The following is a 17,556-nucleotide window of genomic DNA, read 5'->3' as shown; positions in this document are numbered from 1 at the left end:
TAATGCATTGGGAATATTGTGCAGTAACGTCTGCATTCCTGTGTGAATGTCGTTCATCAACTTTATTCATGGTAATTGACATGACAGTGCTATGCTCATCAGTAGTATAATTGTGAAGGGTTGATGTCAACTTCTTGGTTAAATATTGTGGCATGTGCAATAAGCAAGTTCTCAGTTACAACCCAATCAATTGGAGTCTGGGGCTAAAAGATCTCCGATTACAACAAGACTGTGCCATCAAGCTTCCAAGTGAGCTAATAACAGCCCAAACAGCCCAAGCTTTTGTTTTTAATGAACTGTAATGAAATGCAAATGGAACCACTTTTAGTTTGTGTTTTATAGAGTGCATGCTTGAAAAGGATGCCTGAAATGGACAATGTACATTCCAGATGTCTGGAAGTCTAAAATATTGCACTCAAAACACTTTTAATTAATCTTGCAACAGTAGGATTCATCTTAAACCATGATTTCAGCCATTTCGCTAACTTCCATTTGCTAATGCCTTCTCTCCAAATGAGTTTTTCTGATTGTCTAGATTTTTGATTAAAGTAAAAAAGGGTAAATCCCCTTTTTGTTTTTCTGTTTACAGACCTTTGGGCTGTTACAGAGACAGGAGTGATTTCTAAGGACACCAGTAGTGTACCACAGTGATAGTTGTCAGGTATTAAACATATTTTTTCAGAGTATTAAAAAAAAAAAAAAAGCAGATTAAAATCACCTTTTAATAATGCACTTTTATACATTTTATATTGTGATGAGGAAAACTGTGTTAAAACACAATTTTAATAAGTTGTCGTTAGAGGCAGACCGATATTTCGTTTTCACCTATTAATCGTTGCATCGGTCATTGGCAATTTTTTTATTATTATTTTTATTTTTATTATTCCACTGTGTTCCTCTGTTGAATTCTACAGTTAAAATGGGTTGGTTCTGCAATATAAAAAGCAGCAATATATGTGAAATAAAAACAATCACTGACACCTCGTGAGGATTAATTGCATCTAAATCTTTCATGATTTACAATATTCATCCCTAATTGTATCCTCACTTCAATGCATATTTTGTTGTTTTTATTAGATAATTATGTGTTTAAAATTGAAGCAATGGGCATGCAAAGAAAAATGCAACTATATAGAAAGGTCCCCCATCAGCACATACATAATGTCTCCAACTTCAAAATAATAGTCCTTTGTGTGTTTTGGGCTTCTTTATAATTAAAAGTAAACGTTTTATCTTTCTTTAAATCGATTTTAAAAACTATCTTCCGAGCAATCAGTTATCAGCCTTTTCTACCACCTTAGTTATCGGTATCGGCAAAATTAACTACAGGTCGAACTCTAGTTGCAGTCACACTTCTATTGGGTGCTGGGTGTTGTTGAATATGGGTCAGGATTGGGGTGTGGAGGTAAACCTCACCCACAGCACTAAGTTTTGAAGGCAAGGCTGAAATCAGGTATGAGCAAGGTATTGATTGCTTTGAAGAATCACCACAGTCAAAATTATTAATGAACAAGCAGCTAAAATCATTAATGAGGACAAAATACTGTGAAATAAACAGCATATTGCCTCCCCTAGGCATTATTAATTGATCCTTGGGAAGAAACATAGAGAAGAATTGTTTGCAGAGAATAAGAAGTAAAGCATGTTAATGATGTTTTTTTTTTTATTTTTATTATAAATGATCATTAAATAAATCCATTAATAAACTCCAACTCCCAACCCCAGAAATATGGTAGATTAATTGGTGTTTACATTTTTATTTTCGCTACTTTATTTGCTGGTCCCATTTTCCAGATAAAATGTTAAAGGGATAATTCCCCCAAAAATGAAAATGCTGATGGCATCAGGAGATTATAGAGCATAAAAAAGCATATAAAACTACTTTTTTTTATGCTTATTGTTTGTTTATTTTATTTTTTTGTTCGTTTTTTTTTTATTTAGCATCTTAACAGACATAATTCTCTTTTAATTTTCTTAAATAAAACGTTTGCCAGGATATTGTTAAAAAAAAAAATTTGTCTGTGTTTATTGGACATGAGGGTGAATAATAACTGAATCAATTTTTTTGTTTAACTATAACTTTAATTCATATGACCTTTTTGCATATTGCAAGTGGGAGCAGGATAACACAGATGATAAGAGAGTTAGCAGTAGTGTTTTGAATAAAATGAGTTAGCATTTTCTGCTTCAAATTTTAAACAAGAACCATTAAAACAGCAGTTACAGTGGATGTCAAGAGACAAACAGATCTAATATATCTCTATGTATTAGCTCTATGCTGACCCTCTGGTTCTTCAGTGTGAGCTCCAAGCTGAGATCATGGCCTTTAAGGTGCCTGTACACTGTCAATCCATCCTTCATTAGCTCTCTTGCAGAGCCCTAGCATACTCTCCCTTTTCTCTCTCTGTTTCTCCCTCATCTTTGATCTCTTCATGCTCACTCACATTTTCATCTGATGGAGGGAATTAGAGATAGAGAGATTCTGGCCGTTCCGCATGGACCTTGACATAGCAGAGCTGAATAATGAGAGAAGAACAGAGCGAGAGAGATAGAGAAATACAGAAAGAGAGAGAGAGATAACTGAGTGTCTTAATCCACACTCTTTTCTTGTGCCTTATACAAGCAGTGGCCTTAATCTCCATGAGACATTGTAGGAATGCATTAGACTCTGTATAGATGTGGCAAAACGGAGAGCAGACCTTTAGGTCAAAGACATAAAACAATCCCTCTTCACTTGAACACAAGATACAGAAGGTAAAATATTGATTGTAAATTTGTATTTATTTATTTTTTAACTAGGGATATTATAATTTGGTTATCATGAACATGAACAATAATCATAAGCTTCAACTACTTCTTCCGCTCATCTTAACATGCAGACAAGCGCTTGTGCCATCACAAGGCTCATTCAAACAAGAGTTATCCGTGCATTGTAGAGGTAATGATATAAAATCAGAGAAACCGCTCCTGGAGTAACTTCACACTAAATTAAAAACATATCTAAAGTTGACATTTCTTATGAGTTTTTGGGTAATTGTTGTTAATAAATAATTAAATAAAAAAGTTAGCCATGGTTTTACCAATGTAATATTGTAGTAACATGTTTTAATTTTGTTTATATTTGTTTTCATATTAAATCCCAAGAAATTCCCCAAAATAATTAATTATTGGTATTTGTATCGGTATCAATGATATTGGACTCAAAATGATTGGTATCGGAAATAAGTGGTATAACCCATCCCTAAAAACAATATGTAAAATATTTCAAATGTATTACTGTTGGCTTTATTTTAAGACCTATTGTATAAATATTATGGTTAAACGATAGTTACTGTAGTGAAACCATGGTTAATAAAAAAAAAAAGGTAAACAAAACAGAAGTCTAATAATTTTCTGTTTAGGCTCATACATGTAAAACATAATAATAATAATAAAAATGACTTGAATTATGAATAAAAATAATATTTTATATAGCCCATTAAATCCCAAGAAATAGAAGTATCGGTATTGGATCTTGCACAAATACTTAAAATAATATTTCATTTTAAAGGTATAGTTCACCCAAAAATGAAAATTCTCTAATGATTTACTCACCCTCATGATATCCCAGGTGTGTATGACTTTATTCACCAGAACACAGTTGAAGAAGAATAGAAAAATATCTTTGTTCAGTGGGTCCTTAAAATGCAAGTGAATGAAGATTTCTCTTTTGATGCTCCAAAAATCACTGACAGTCAGCATAAACGTCTTTTACACATTTGGTGTAAAAAAAGATTACTATTTAAGTAACCTTTAACTATAATCCAATGCTTCACGAGAGGGTGGAGTTCAAGTGGTCTCTCGTGTGACGTATTCGCGTTGCCATGGATACAGATGTAATCTCATGTTCTCCTCTCGGTTGGGGCATCCAGGATAAGCACACAAACACACCATAGTGGGAAAGAAACATATAAATACAGATCTAAACCAAAAACCAACTTCCATACAGTGTTCCTCCTTCTCACTTGTAAACAGCGCTTCTCTTCAGGCTGTGACTCACTTGTGTCAGTTCTTGCATGTTTCAAATGCGATTACGTCACATGTGCATGCCGCTGCTCACCGGAAGCATGATTTAAAGTTAAAAAATTGCATGATTTAGAGTTAAACAATTAACTTAAATATTTATCTTTTTCACACCAAAAGCAGTCGTGTTGCTTTAGAAGACTTTCATTTGCAGTCATATGGATGAAGTTTGTGCTGACTGTATGTGATTTTTGGATCTTCAAAATAGAAATCTCCATTCATTTGTTCTGGTGAAGAAAGAAAGTCATACACACCTGGGATATCATGAGAGTTAGTAATTTGCTCCGTTTCGTTCAGCACAGATATTTTAGGTACGTTTGTTGCATTACCTGATTTGCATTATACTTTTAAAATGCAAAATTAATTCATGGTGAATTCCCCCTTTGATTTGAGGTGGTAGAACTACACCTTTTTTTGTTTACTTACAGTAGAGCAAATTATTAGATGTTTGTTCAAAGTGGAATTGGAGTTGTTTTGAAAAGGAGTGCTGAAAGTAAAGCAAGACCACAGAGTTTGATGACTGTTACTGTTGGCTTTATTTTATGACCTTCCACAGCTTGACTTTGACTGGCACGACCCTGTTGTTAGCTTCATAAAGCTTGCAATTCTATACATAGAAATCCCATAACATTACCATGGCCACTTCATCTTTTCCTCCATACAACTCACAGCCATTTTTCTAGATTTCCCAGGTGCTCACGGTAATCAAAATAATTCAGCAAATAAATACGGCAATCAACACAGACGGGCAGAAAGGCATGCTGCCTTATTTTAATGCATAACAATTTGATGGCTAGGAATTGTAGCTGCATATGCCGGCAAGGATGGAGATGTTTGTGCTGAATATGCTATTTTCCTTAAAGTTATTTTTGTCCTTCTGGTGTCAGTAACGGTATCTGTGTGTGTGCGTGTGTATGTTCCCACTGGGGTACATGCTACTGCCGACCTGTCGTACTGAATCACACCTTCATATAAGGCTTAAACACACTCACAACTCAAGTTTTCACCTGACAGCAGGACTTCTATCGCTAACATTCACACAGTACCACAAGCTGCCGTTGTTGATCAGAGTAAAGTGCTGTTTTTGCCTGTGTGAGTACATGCTGGTTGAAAGCAATTGCTTTTGGGTAACTAACATTATGATTTGCTCAGATAATTTATTTATGTACTTTTCTTTTGCTCATTCATATATAAAATATACAATAATGTATGTAGGTAGTTGGCATTTAACACTTTTGCGAAGTTGACCTTTTTTAAATAATTTTTATGCATGCAGTTTTATGTCCTCATATAAACTGTGAAACAACAGGGAATATTTGTACTTTTAAAAATACATTTGTCACACTACAGAACCACTCTTTTATTCAAAATGATTTATTTTGATAAAAAAAGAAAGAAGCTCATAGACATGCTATGCATCAATTACCAATATGCTACACAACAAATATCTAGCCATCACACAGTGAAGCAGCTAAGCAGAAAACATCTTGGATATTTTGGTTAAAATCCTCAGGAGATTGTTTTAAATATTCCTGATAAGGCAAATAACCGTGGATCAACTTTGCCCTGGCTGGCATAGTTTTTAAACATAGTGCACTGCATAAATATTTCACTGTTGTTTATTTATTTACTCAAGTCATTTTATTAGAAGGAATTTTTCTTGGAAATGCCACAGCTAATTTCCTGGCATGGGGAGCAAGATCGAGAGGCCCAGGCAGAGTTATGGCATACACAGTGCATTTGTGTGATATGAGCCAACACATCGAACTCACAGGAGAAAACGGGCTCAGACAGAGCAAAAGAAAGAGAAAGAGAGAGAACAGTGACAGTAGCTGTGGATATCTGCAGAGGAAATACCTTTTTCTCTTTCATTTGCCTTGCTTGCCTGCAGCTGTTTCAAGCATGACACAGGCCAGGCAGTGTATCCAAGGAAGAGATATGTGCCGTATTAAACATACAAATCAGCTGCAGGCTCAACCTGAGCCCGTCATCGCCTGGATATCTGATGCAAAATGTAAGCAGATATTTATACCGAAAACAACATTAGGGCATAAGTTTTCCCAATTTCCTTTGCCGTTCTGTCTTTTGTGAGCTCTTTCCTGTGCATGTATGTGTGTGTTGAATACATATAATTTACTTTAGCTGGATGTCAAGAGAAAACATCAGAAATGTCAAAAACGCAATGATCACAGACTTTCCGTTTTGTTTTCATTTTGCTGTCTATTCTTCCTTTGAGGAAAGATCTTTTATTTTTCGTAGGCAAGTGTAATGTCATCTTTCTACAAATCACAGTACACCCGTTTTTGAATCTGTCATATATCTTAAAAGTGTGCTCATATTTTTTACGGCTTGCTCACTTTTATATTTTAAAACAGAAGTCAATAGGTTGCGTTCGCGGGGAGCGTGTTTATCAATTTGCCGTCATACTTATTATTTGTTTTCACTTTTGATCTCGAGATAGATGTGTCTTCACAAATTTGTTTGCCGTTTCCTACAGTACAGCAAACTACAGTCTCAGTCACAGAGAAAATCTGAGTGGAAAGGATGCAGACTTGGCTGATATAATACATTAATTCTTTTTCTTTCCTAATAGATAAGTTTGATGCAGCTGGTGTTGGTAGATGATTGGGATTTGTACATATTACCAATTGATCATTATGCAAACTGATTTACTGGTTTATATCAATAATTGTCACAAAAGACATTTGCAACTTGGGCTTTATACACTTTTTTTTTAAGAACAGAGACAGTGAAGATGAGACTAGAAATGATTGACCCTGTTTACAATGAGAATAAAAGGGTTAGTTCACCTCAAAAAAAGGAAACTCAAGTCATCCTCAATTCATTCCAAAACTGTATAACGTTCTGGGGCCGGTTGCATAAAACTGTTTTAGACTAGTCTTACTAGTTAGTCGTCTAATATGTTGGTCTTAATTTTTTCAGTCAGTTGCATAAAAACATAGATCAGTCTAATTAAAGACCAAAATGTAAGACAGCACACCTCAGGCTAACTTTTGTTTACATTCCATTTTGCCATTGAAGATAACTGTCAGCTGAGCCAGTGGGGGCTGAAAGGGGCTTGAGTTGAGACTTGGTTGAAGACTTTGACTTAAAAAATGGTAACAAAATGTTGTGTTTTTAATTATTTGGGTTAAATCACTAAATGTGTTCATTAAAATACATTTTGAAGCACTGTAGTCCTCTAATAAGCAAATATTCTCAGCGAATAAAACATTTATTGAGCGTCCACTGTCGGCCATTTTTTTTTAAGCTGTTCAGTGTCTTATTTTTCCCACAATGCAATGCAAATTAGACTGTCTTACTAAAGACAACATAGAGCTTGCAACAGGCTTTCTATGGCGTCTTTAGCTAGTCAAACTAATTGTTAGATGCAGTCTTAAGTTAATGGCTATGTTTATGCAACCGGCCCCTGTCTTCCATGGAACACAAAAGAACATGTTAGGCGCAATGTTAAGGACTGACAGCCCCAGTAACCATTCACTCTTATTGTATTGAAAAAGATGCAATGAAAGTGAATTCTGACAGAGACTGTCAGTCCCCAAAATTCTAACTAACTAACCATTAGTGTTTTAAAATGCAGAAGCAAATTGAAAAATCACACTTTCTGAAGCAATCACCACATTTTGTGCCGCTTCTATCACTCAAGTTTATGACTGGACTTGAACCATGGTCCTCCGACTCAGTCCAAGGTGAGCAATCGTGCAAATTATTCATTCTGGAATAAGTTTATACATGTAGATGGGTCTATACAAGCATTCAAATGTATAGTTTTTCAAAAGATGTGTTAGAGTAAAAGTGTGTCGATATCATAAAATAGTAGGGTCTGAGTAATAGAGAGAAAAAAGTATTTATAAAGTCCTTATCAGCCATTAAAATCATGATTTGAGTGAAAGTGAATGAAACACACAGTAGGTGTAGCGCCTCTAGTGTTCATTTCACCTGGAGACACGTTTAAAAATCTTGCCAAAATGTTATATAGCATCATGTTTTCACTATGAGATCAGTTTGCCGCATTTCTACCTAACTTCTTTGTGTTGCTTGGTAGAAAGATACTAGTTTGAAAGCTACCAATGTCAAACTGGTTTTAGAGCAACATGAGGGTAAGGAAGGAAAAAAAACAGTAGCATTTTGTTTTGCGTAGTGCATCAAACTAAATCAAACCAAAACAAAAAAAACTGTGGGGGGAAAAAAACCCACACAAACCCAAGAAATGCGCATTCCTTTTAAACAACAATGTTTATTTCATTTTAAATTAAGAACAGGCTAAATAAATAAATTCTGCAACACTTTTTATCAACCTCCAACCTTGGCATCAGGTCTGCGTCTGTTCATCAGATGCTTTTTGGTCTCAGTTCAGTTTTGTAATATCAGCTTGCATCACCCACTTGCTCTCCCTGCAGGCTGCTTGTTAAATCACAGTTAGGTGAGATACGATATTCAGATCAATTCATGAGTGTTCGCTGTCTCAGTCTGAGTCGGTATTTGGAATTTACAGTTTAAAGCAGCAGTGAATTGGAGCCCATTGGAGTTGTTCCTTTTTCATTGATCTGACGGCCCGTGAACAATACAATATTGCTGTTAAATATGCTTTGCCACTCAATTTCTGGCTGCTTTGTGTCACAGTTAGATACTTTTCCTCTCAAACACACAGAAATACACACCGGCTCTGTTTCAAAACCTAGTGAGCTGCCTTGCTGTCTACTGCCTACATAGGCAGCAGCCTTCTGATGCAGCATGCTAACTAAAATGGAACTGATATAGGATGCTCTATAAAGGTAGCCTCTATGTGAGCTATACAAATAGCGGTCTGTACTCACAAAAGTTGAGTCACAATTGTTTAGAATAGAGATTAGAATGTTGCTAAACTAATGACATGATTCTCTAATAAACAGAAATACTTCACACGCAAATATTGTGTCAAATATAAACATTTTATTTAGAGTGAACAATTTTAGCAATACTTTTCTAAAGAATGATATTTATATTCATATTTTCTCTAGCGTATGGTGCCTACTTTTGGAATGGCCACTCTTGTTAAAAGTGAGCCTATGATGCTTTAAAATTCTGTCAACGGAGGCACTCTCTCTTAAACTTCTCTCTTACACACACACACACTGACAGAGCCTCTCTCGATGTCTTTGGTGGAGTCATTGCAATGACTTCAGCCATTGCAGCTCTGGATTTTCGTTAAATTCCCCTGGCCTGAGAGTCAGATGCAGACTGTCTGCAAGCAGAGAAAGAGAGAGTAAAAATAAGGAAGAGAGAGGGGTCTTTTGGAAAGACCTCCTCAGCTGCCTAAAGTTCATCTATCAGGGACCTTTACACCTACCACAACCAGCCTGACCCTCATGGAAATTTTTAAGCCAGGGCTTACCTTATCCCTTTGAAATACCAATTTCTCTTTGCTTACACAGTTGAGCCATTTAAGTCAGCATGAAATCAAAATTGACCCTATTTATTTTATTAATGCATGTTACTTGTCTTATTATGAACAATTCATCCATGCATATTGGCTATTTTATAAAAAAATAAAATAAAATTGACCTTGTAATCTTTAATCAAAATGTCATGACTTGCTCTTCCTGTGAAATGACTAAATCTGCTCTGCTGACGTATGCAGGTAGTGCTCAGTTTTAACTCCGCCCTACAAAACTCCCATTTCTTACTGCAAGCTTCCTTGGTTATGGGCCAGCTGGCTTGAATTTTACATTTCGAATTGGTGAATTTGTGTATATGTTCAAGATATTTCACCATTAAATTGCTGAGGTGATCGCTACAGAATACAACACTTCAGATGCTTCTGGAGTTTATACATACATTTTAATGCAGGTACCTTGTGATGAACAGCACGAGTAAGTGTTTTTTCCCTTTATATTTAGTGCATTGTGATTCAAAATGTTAAAATATTGTTATCTTTTACTCACTACTGTTTGTGTCTACTGCAAACTCGCATTCACATCTGCCTCCACTCAAGTATGCAACGGCCACTTTTCACAATCCAATGAACAACCAATGGATAAAATTAAGTCCCCGCCCTACATTTTTTTCTTGTTCGATGAGCCGTTTCACTTGGAAATACTTCACAAATTGGAAGTCGGTCGCAACTTCCTTTTCATGTTGACGTCAAACGAGTAGTTCACCAAAAAATTACAATTTTGTCAACTTATGTATTACAAAGTCAAAATGACTTGTCCACTATATTCCAAGTCTTCTAATGCAATATGATAGCTTTGTGTGATAAATGACCAAAACTCAAAGACCCCATGAAATGGCTTAATGATCACAGTTTTCTGTCCTGTATTTCTTATTGAAACAGGAAGTTTGGGCAGGACATATCAAACCTCCCTTTTACATATCCAATAGGCTTTAGTTACATCAAAACAATGGACCACGAATTGCTACTTGCTTGTCTGTGTCAAGTGGTATTAGGATGAGTGACATTCTATTTCTAGAGAGAATTTGATTGGACAAAAACCTGTGTTTGCAACATGAGTCATCAATATTTTTGTTCCGGTTTTCCTGGAATAGAAAGACTGTACATTTTAAATTGCATATACACTCACCTAAAGGATTATTAGGAACACCATACTAATACTGTGTTTGACCCCCTTTCGCCTTCAGAACTGCCTTAATTCTACGTGGCATTGATTCAACAAGGTGCTGAAAGCATTCTTTAGAAATGTTGGAACATATTGATAGGATAGCGTCTTGCAGTTGATGGAGATTTGTGGGATGCACATCCATGGCACGAAGCTCCCGTTCCACCACATCCCAAAGATGCTCTATTGGGTTGAGATCTGGTGACTGTGGGGGCCATTTTAGTACAGTGAACTCATTGTCATGTTCAAGAAACCAATTTGAAATGATTTGAGCTTTGTGACATGGTGCATTATCCTGCTGGAAGTAGCCATCAGAGGATGGGTACATGGTGGCCATAAAGGGTCAGAAACAATGCTCAGGTAGGCCGTGGCATTTAAACGATGCCCAATTGGCACTAAGGGGCCTAAAGTGTGCCAGGAAAACATCCCCCACACCATTACACCACCACCACCAGCCTGCACAGTGGTAACAAGGCATGATGGATCCATGTTCTCATTCTGTTTACGCCAAATTCTGACTCTACCATCTGAATGTCTCAACAGAAATCGAGACTCATCAGACCAGGCAACATTTTTCCAGTCTTCAACTGTCCAATTTTGGTGAGCTCTTGCAAATTGTAGCCTCTTTTTTCCTATTTGTAGTGGAGATGAGTGGTACCCAGTGGGGTCTTCTGCTGTTGTAGCCCATCCGCCTCAAGGTTGTGCGTGTTGTGGCTTCACAAATGCTTTGCTGCATACCTCGGTTGTAGCAGTGGTTATTTTCAGTCAAAGTTGCTCTTCTATCAGCTTGAATCAGTCAGCCCATTCTCCTCTGACCTCTAGCATCAACAAGGCATTTTCAGCCCACAGGACTGCCGCATACTGGATGTTTTTCCCTTTTCACACCATTCTTTGTAAACCCTAGAAATGGTTGTGCATGAAAATCCCAGTAACTGAGCAGATTGTGAAATACTCAGACCGGCCCGTCTGGCACCAACAACCATGCCACCCTCAAAATTGCTTAAATCACCTTTCTTTCCCATTCTGACATTCAGTTTGGAGTTCAGGAGATTGTCTTGACCAGGACCACACCCCTAAATGCATTGAAGCAACTGCCATGTGATTGGTTGATTAGATAATTGCATTAATGAGAAATTGAACAGGTGTTCCTAATAATCCTTTAGGTGAGTGTATATACTCAGTTAATTTGGTCAACTTTTAGGATTCAAAGCTTATGTGGACTAAAAGACACAAACTCCCAATTTGATTTTTATATAGGAAATCAAATTGAAATAATTTTTGCTGAAAATCTTCCCTCCGTTTGTGGTTGTAGTCACCATCTACTCTCTTTGTTTGGAAAAGAGTGACCCCAAGTTTCTTCAAAGTATCTCCTTTTTGTTTCAACAAAAGAAAGAAAACCAACATGTGTTGTATATGCACCACCCTGTTCTTTTCAAGTTTGGACTTCACCATCACCAACAGTTGTGATTTCAGATGTTCTCCTACTATTTAAAAACTCACACAGTCAGATCTCGGTATTAATCCCCAAACCCCCCCTCCACCCTCCCCATGTGCTTCGTAGCTTAGCAGACAGCCCCCAATTTTTGGAAGCAATAGCTACTGTCTATATAATATTTAAGGCCTATTCATGGAGTAACTGGCAAAGAATAAAAGGGCTTCTGCTGCTAGCATCTGCTGGAGAAGGATGTGGTCCTGTGCCTGCTCCTCCTCTCCTGCCTCTGTGCAAATAGCACAACATAGGAGACAGTTGTTTCTGGCTGCCCGTATGCCTGTCATGGCTGTCAAGAGAAATCCCATGAATTATGACTCTTCCAGATGTAAGAGATTTCTAAGTTGACTTGGCCTGCGGTTTGTGGTGAGATACAGACAAAGTGAGAGGGCGAAGAAGAGCACAAATCTGTCATTTTGTACCATGTATGCAAAGACGAAATGGACAATATAGATTAAAAGAACAGGAAAGAAAAAACACTCAATGTGATAAATTGTCTTTATATTGTTTCTTAAAATAATTTTATAACAATGATTATATTTATATTTTTCTTTCTTTCTTTCTTTCTTTCTTTCTTTCTTTCTTTCTTTCTTTCCCTGCTCATTAAAGGGATAGTTCACACAAAAATAAAAAAATATCTCGTCTTTTACTCACCCTCATGCCATCCCAGATGTGTATGACTTTCTTCAGCAGAACACAAACGAAGATTTTTAGAAGAATATCTCAACTCTGTTGATCCTCACAATGCAAGTGAATGGTGATCAGAACTTTTGTAGCTCAAAAAATCATAAGGAAACATAAAAAAAATCTATATGACTCCAGTGTTTAAATCTATATCTTCAGAAGCAATATAATAGATGTGGATGAGAAACAGAATGATATTTAAATGTTTTTAACTCTAAATCTCTACTTTCACTTTCTCTGTCACTTTTACATCTGAAAGTCTCATGTGGTGCCTGTTTAGATTCACTTTCACATCTGAAGGTTAAAGTGGAGAGTTAGAGTAAAAAGGACATAAATATTGTTGTGTTTCTCACCCACACCTATTATATCACTTCTGAAGATAAGGATTTAAACACTGGAGTCTTATGGGTAACTTTTATGTTTCCTTTATGTGATTGTTGGAGCTACAAATATCTGATCACCATTCACTTGCATTGTAAGGACCTACAGAGTTGAAATATTTTTCAAAAATCTTTGTTTGTGTTCTGCTGAAGAAAGAAAGTCATACACATTTGGGATGGCACGAAAGTGAGTCAGAGGTGCTCATAACGACTTTTAGTCAGGACGGTTTATTTGAAATTATTAAAGCATTAGGTTCACTAATGTATCAGTTTAAAAATAAAAAAATCAATAAATGAAACCTTATCTCACTCTCGTTGAAAACTCTTCTGGCTGGGTATGTTTTCCTCACTCTGCTCTTAAATGGTAATGCAATTTGCCATCACTAACACCTTCTCTGTAATTGCTGATTGCCCTACTCTGAGCTGAACGCACATATGACAGATGCTCCAACTTGACGAGAAGAAGGGAGATAATAAGTACACTTTTTGTGTGATTTTATTTTTGTCTCTAAGTTTTTAATATTGAAATTAAGGGATATGTGTCTCTCAATGCTTCTAATCTCCCAAGAATAGAAATAAAAAAAATATTCTCCAACTTATTCCCTCACCACACACACATACACATGCACACTGTGATCATTGTAACCTTCACAAGCACCTGGACATTATTATTATTTCTCATACCAACTGTCACACAAGTCATTGCTGATCCACCTGTCTCTGTCTGCCTTAAACACTCTTAATGATAGGCTTAACATTGGTTTACCCTCACCCTCTCCATTTCCTGCATGGAAATGAAATGAGTTAAATGAGCTTAGTTAGTATCTGCATGTCTGCTTTAACATCTGTGAGCAATTGTAATGGGTTCGTCTGATCAGGGATCAGGCTGACACAATCTGGAGCAGGGTCAGAAATTACTGGGGGTTTGGGTCAAAAATGCCCCCAAATTAAAAATGTGGGGGCCAAAAATTCCCCCTTAAAGCTGCACTACTGAAGAGTTTTTGGTTAAAAATAAAGTAAATGCCCATGTCGCCCATGTTGCCCATGTAGCCCATGCCTAAATCCGCCACTGTTGAGGAGAGTCCCCTGTTCTTTTTGTAAAAACACTTTGAATGTAGTTCAGAAATTTGAAATTAATGAAAATAGCATGTAATGACTCTGGCTTTGAACATCTCCAAATCATGATCTCATGCAATATCTTGCTCAAATCTTGAGATTCATCGGCGCAGAAGAGCAGTGCCGTAACACAAATCGCGCAAAGTTTTCGTCCGCAAATTGCTTGCAATTTTACGTTTCAACCACAGATGTCGCTTGAGAGCACAGAGTTCCTTTGTGCAGCTTTAATCAATCAACTTTTTTGTTTGTATCATATTATATATTTTATTCTAGGCCTAGTTAAATCTATTGCCGTTCAAGAATTAGTTGATTCTGATTTAATTTTATAGGTGAAAAACTAATTCAGTTTGAAAATGTCTTTTAATAAATAGATTAAAAGTACTTTGGAATGGGTGACATGTACATTTTTGGGTGAACAACGGTTTAAAACAATGGTAGAGTTAAAAAAAAGCACAAAAAAAGGGAAGCATGGAAAGTGAAAGAGAGAGTTTAAGATGGTTGCTAGAAGTGAGAAATGCCATATTGGGAAATGGTGGACATGTTTGACGGGCGATTTCTGCTTTCATTAAATCTAAGCTTAATTTAGAATGTCAGTAATCTTCACCTTCATTACAGGTGTCACTTCTGTCATTGTGTTTGTTTGTTTGTTTGTTTTTTTACACCAATAATAACAAGCATGTTTCTCAGAACTGTTTAATAAACTGTATTTTCCAGCAACATATCCTGAAGCTGTGGTAGTAAATCTCTTTGTTTTGTGAATTGGAGAATTACTAATGCACAGCTCTCCACTGGAGCTCAAATCTGGCTTGCCCTAGAAAACTTAACTAAATCAACTGGATTGTCCACTGGCTCAGCTGTGGAAATGATTCTGACACTCAGAAATTCAGATCCATTAGCATTCCGATGGCAGCATTAACTTTAAGGCGCAATCTGCACTACTTTCAAGTTGAAATGGGGACCCTGAACTGAAAAGCAGACAGTTTTGTTTAGCACAAGTGGTACTGCCAGAAAACTTGCACTCTTCCTCTGGTCTTTCCTTTAGAGATATCTGCACTTTCTCCACCTCAGATGGCAAAAAAAAGCTCTTAAAAATGTTGGAATTTACAAGGTGACAAAAAATGACATTGCGTCATAGCTTAAGCATGTGCCTTTGTATTGTTAGAAACTTCCTAAATGGACTTTTGGGAAATTGAGCCAAGACTAAAGAGTCTCCTTTTGTGTTTCTGAGACATAGACATTTTTTTTTAGTTAACAAAATGTTCACACCAAAATTATCTTGGTAAAAAATAATCATACAAATTTAATTAGATAATTCAAGTGAAGTACTTTAAAAATTATTATTATTATTAATTTTTAATTTCTGAAACTAGTTGGATATAATAGGAATAACAGCACATTTCGTGGAAAACGCTAAATCAATTACACACATTTTTTCAACCCAGATTCTCACACAAATTGTTTGCCATCTCCTGGTGGTGGTCCTCCCGTCTCTCTTTATTCTTAACTGCGCATTCATTATTCCACAGTTAATTACAATCTTGCATAATGTGAGATTGACTTCATGGCAACACTTAAGGCTTTCTTTGAACTATTTTCCCCCGCTTGTATTATGTTACTCTGCTTTTCTGATCTGTTAATGAGTCTGAACACAATTAGCCCACCATTTTGACATCTTAATTGCTGCTATTTGATCTCAGAGATCGGGTTACCTCACAGATGCAGCACTTAGCTTGATCTTATAGATTATTGCCCCCGGAAGGTTCTTCCTTTAAATGTAGCGAACAAGTTGAGAAATAGTGAATCTTTAGCCTCCTTATTGCTTTTCGTCTCTTTTTTGGCACCATCATAGTTTTGCCTTGTTGTCATGGTGCTGAGCCATCACAGTTGTCTTGGCAACATGTGTCAGTTTTCGCGGAGAGCGTACAAATGTCATGCAAGAAAGCAACCATTTGAAAATCAAAGTCCCTGCTGCTAGGAGTTTGCATTCGCTGGTATCCGCTTTGCCACATCAGATTTTTGGCACAACTTACAACTACCAGTACCTTCATTGTTAACACAACGTTAACACAATGATAGTTTTTCTGTCATGGTTGGGACTTTCCATCAATTACATTTGTTTTTATTTTGAAAGGATAGTTCACCCCAAAATGAAAATTCTCTCATGATTTACTCACCCTCCCGGCATCCTAGATGTGTGTGACTTTCTTTCTTCTGCAGAACACAAATTAAGGTTTTTAAAAGAAAGTCTCAGCTCTCTATGTCCTCAATGGAAGTGAATGGGTACCAAAAAGTTTAAAGTTCCAAAATCCACATAAATGGAGCATAAAAGTAGTCCATAAGACATTCTTTTTATCATAAATTCTCCTCCCTGTCCAGTGGGGGGTGATATGCATGAATAATTTGAATCACCAAAAACAGAAGGAGAAAGTGAAAGTGAAGTGGAGCTTGACTGAGCAGGGAGGAGAATTTATGATTAAAACAAATGACTTAAATATTGATCCGTTTCTCCCCCACACCTATCATATTTCTTCTGAAGACATGAATTTAACCACCAGAGCCATCTGGGTTACTTTTATGTTGCCCTTATGTAGATTTTGGAGCTTCAAAATTTTGGCACCCATTCACTTGCATTGTATGGACCAACAGAACTGAGATATTCTTTTAAAAATCTTTATTTGTGTTCAGCAGCAGAAAGAAAGTCATACACATCTGTGATGTCATGAGGATGAGTATATGATCATTTTTGGGTGAACTGTTCTTTTAAGCTAATGATATTTTCTATCCCCTATCCAACCCTACAACAACGTAACCATCATGCAAACCTTTTTGCATTTTAAGATTTTATAGGAATGTTCCAGGTTCAGTATGCTCAGCTGACAAAATTTGTAGCATATTTTTGATAACCACAGAAAATTATTTAGACTTGTCCCTTGTTTATATATATATATAAAATCAAGGTTACATTAATGCGCATACAATGGAAGTAAAAGGTGGCAAGTCCATAAACATCAAAATACACACTTTTTCCAAAAGTGTATCCACAAGACACATAAATTATACATGTTAACATGATTTTAGTGTGATAAAATGGCTTACAAGGCTTACAGCTTTACATCATCATGGCAACAAAGTCAAATAATACTGGATATAACTTTACACTGATAAGGTTTGTAAGAAATTTTATCACAGTACAATCATGTTAACA

The sequence above is a fragment of the Xyrauchen texanus genome, chromosome 42 (genome assembly GCF_025860055.1).
Source record: "Xyrauchen texanus isolate HMW12.3.18 chromosome 42, RBS_HiC_50CHRs, whole genome shotgun sequence".
NCBI lineage: Eukaryota > Metazoa > Chordata > Actinopteri > Cypriniformes > Catostomidae > Xyrauchen > Xyrauchen texanus.
Note: the sequence above shows the minus strand (reverse complement) of the source record.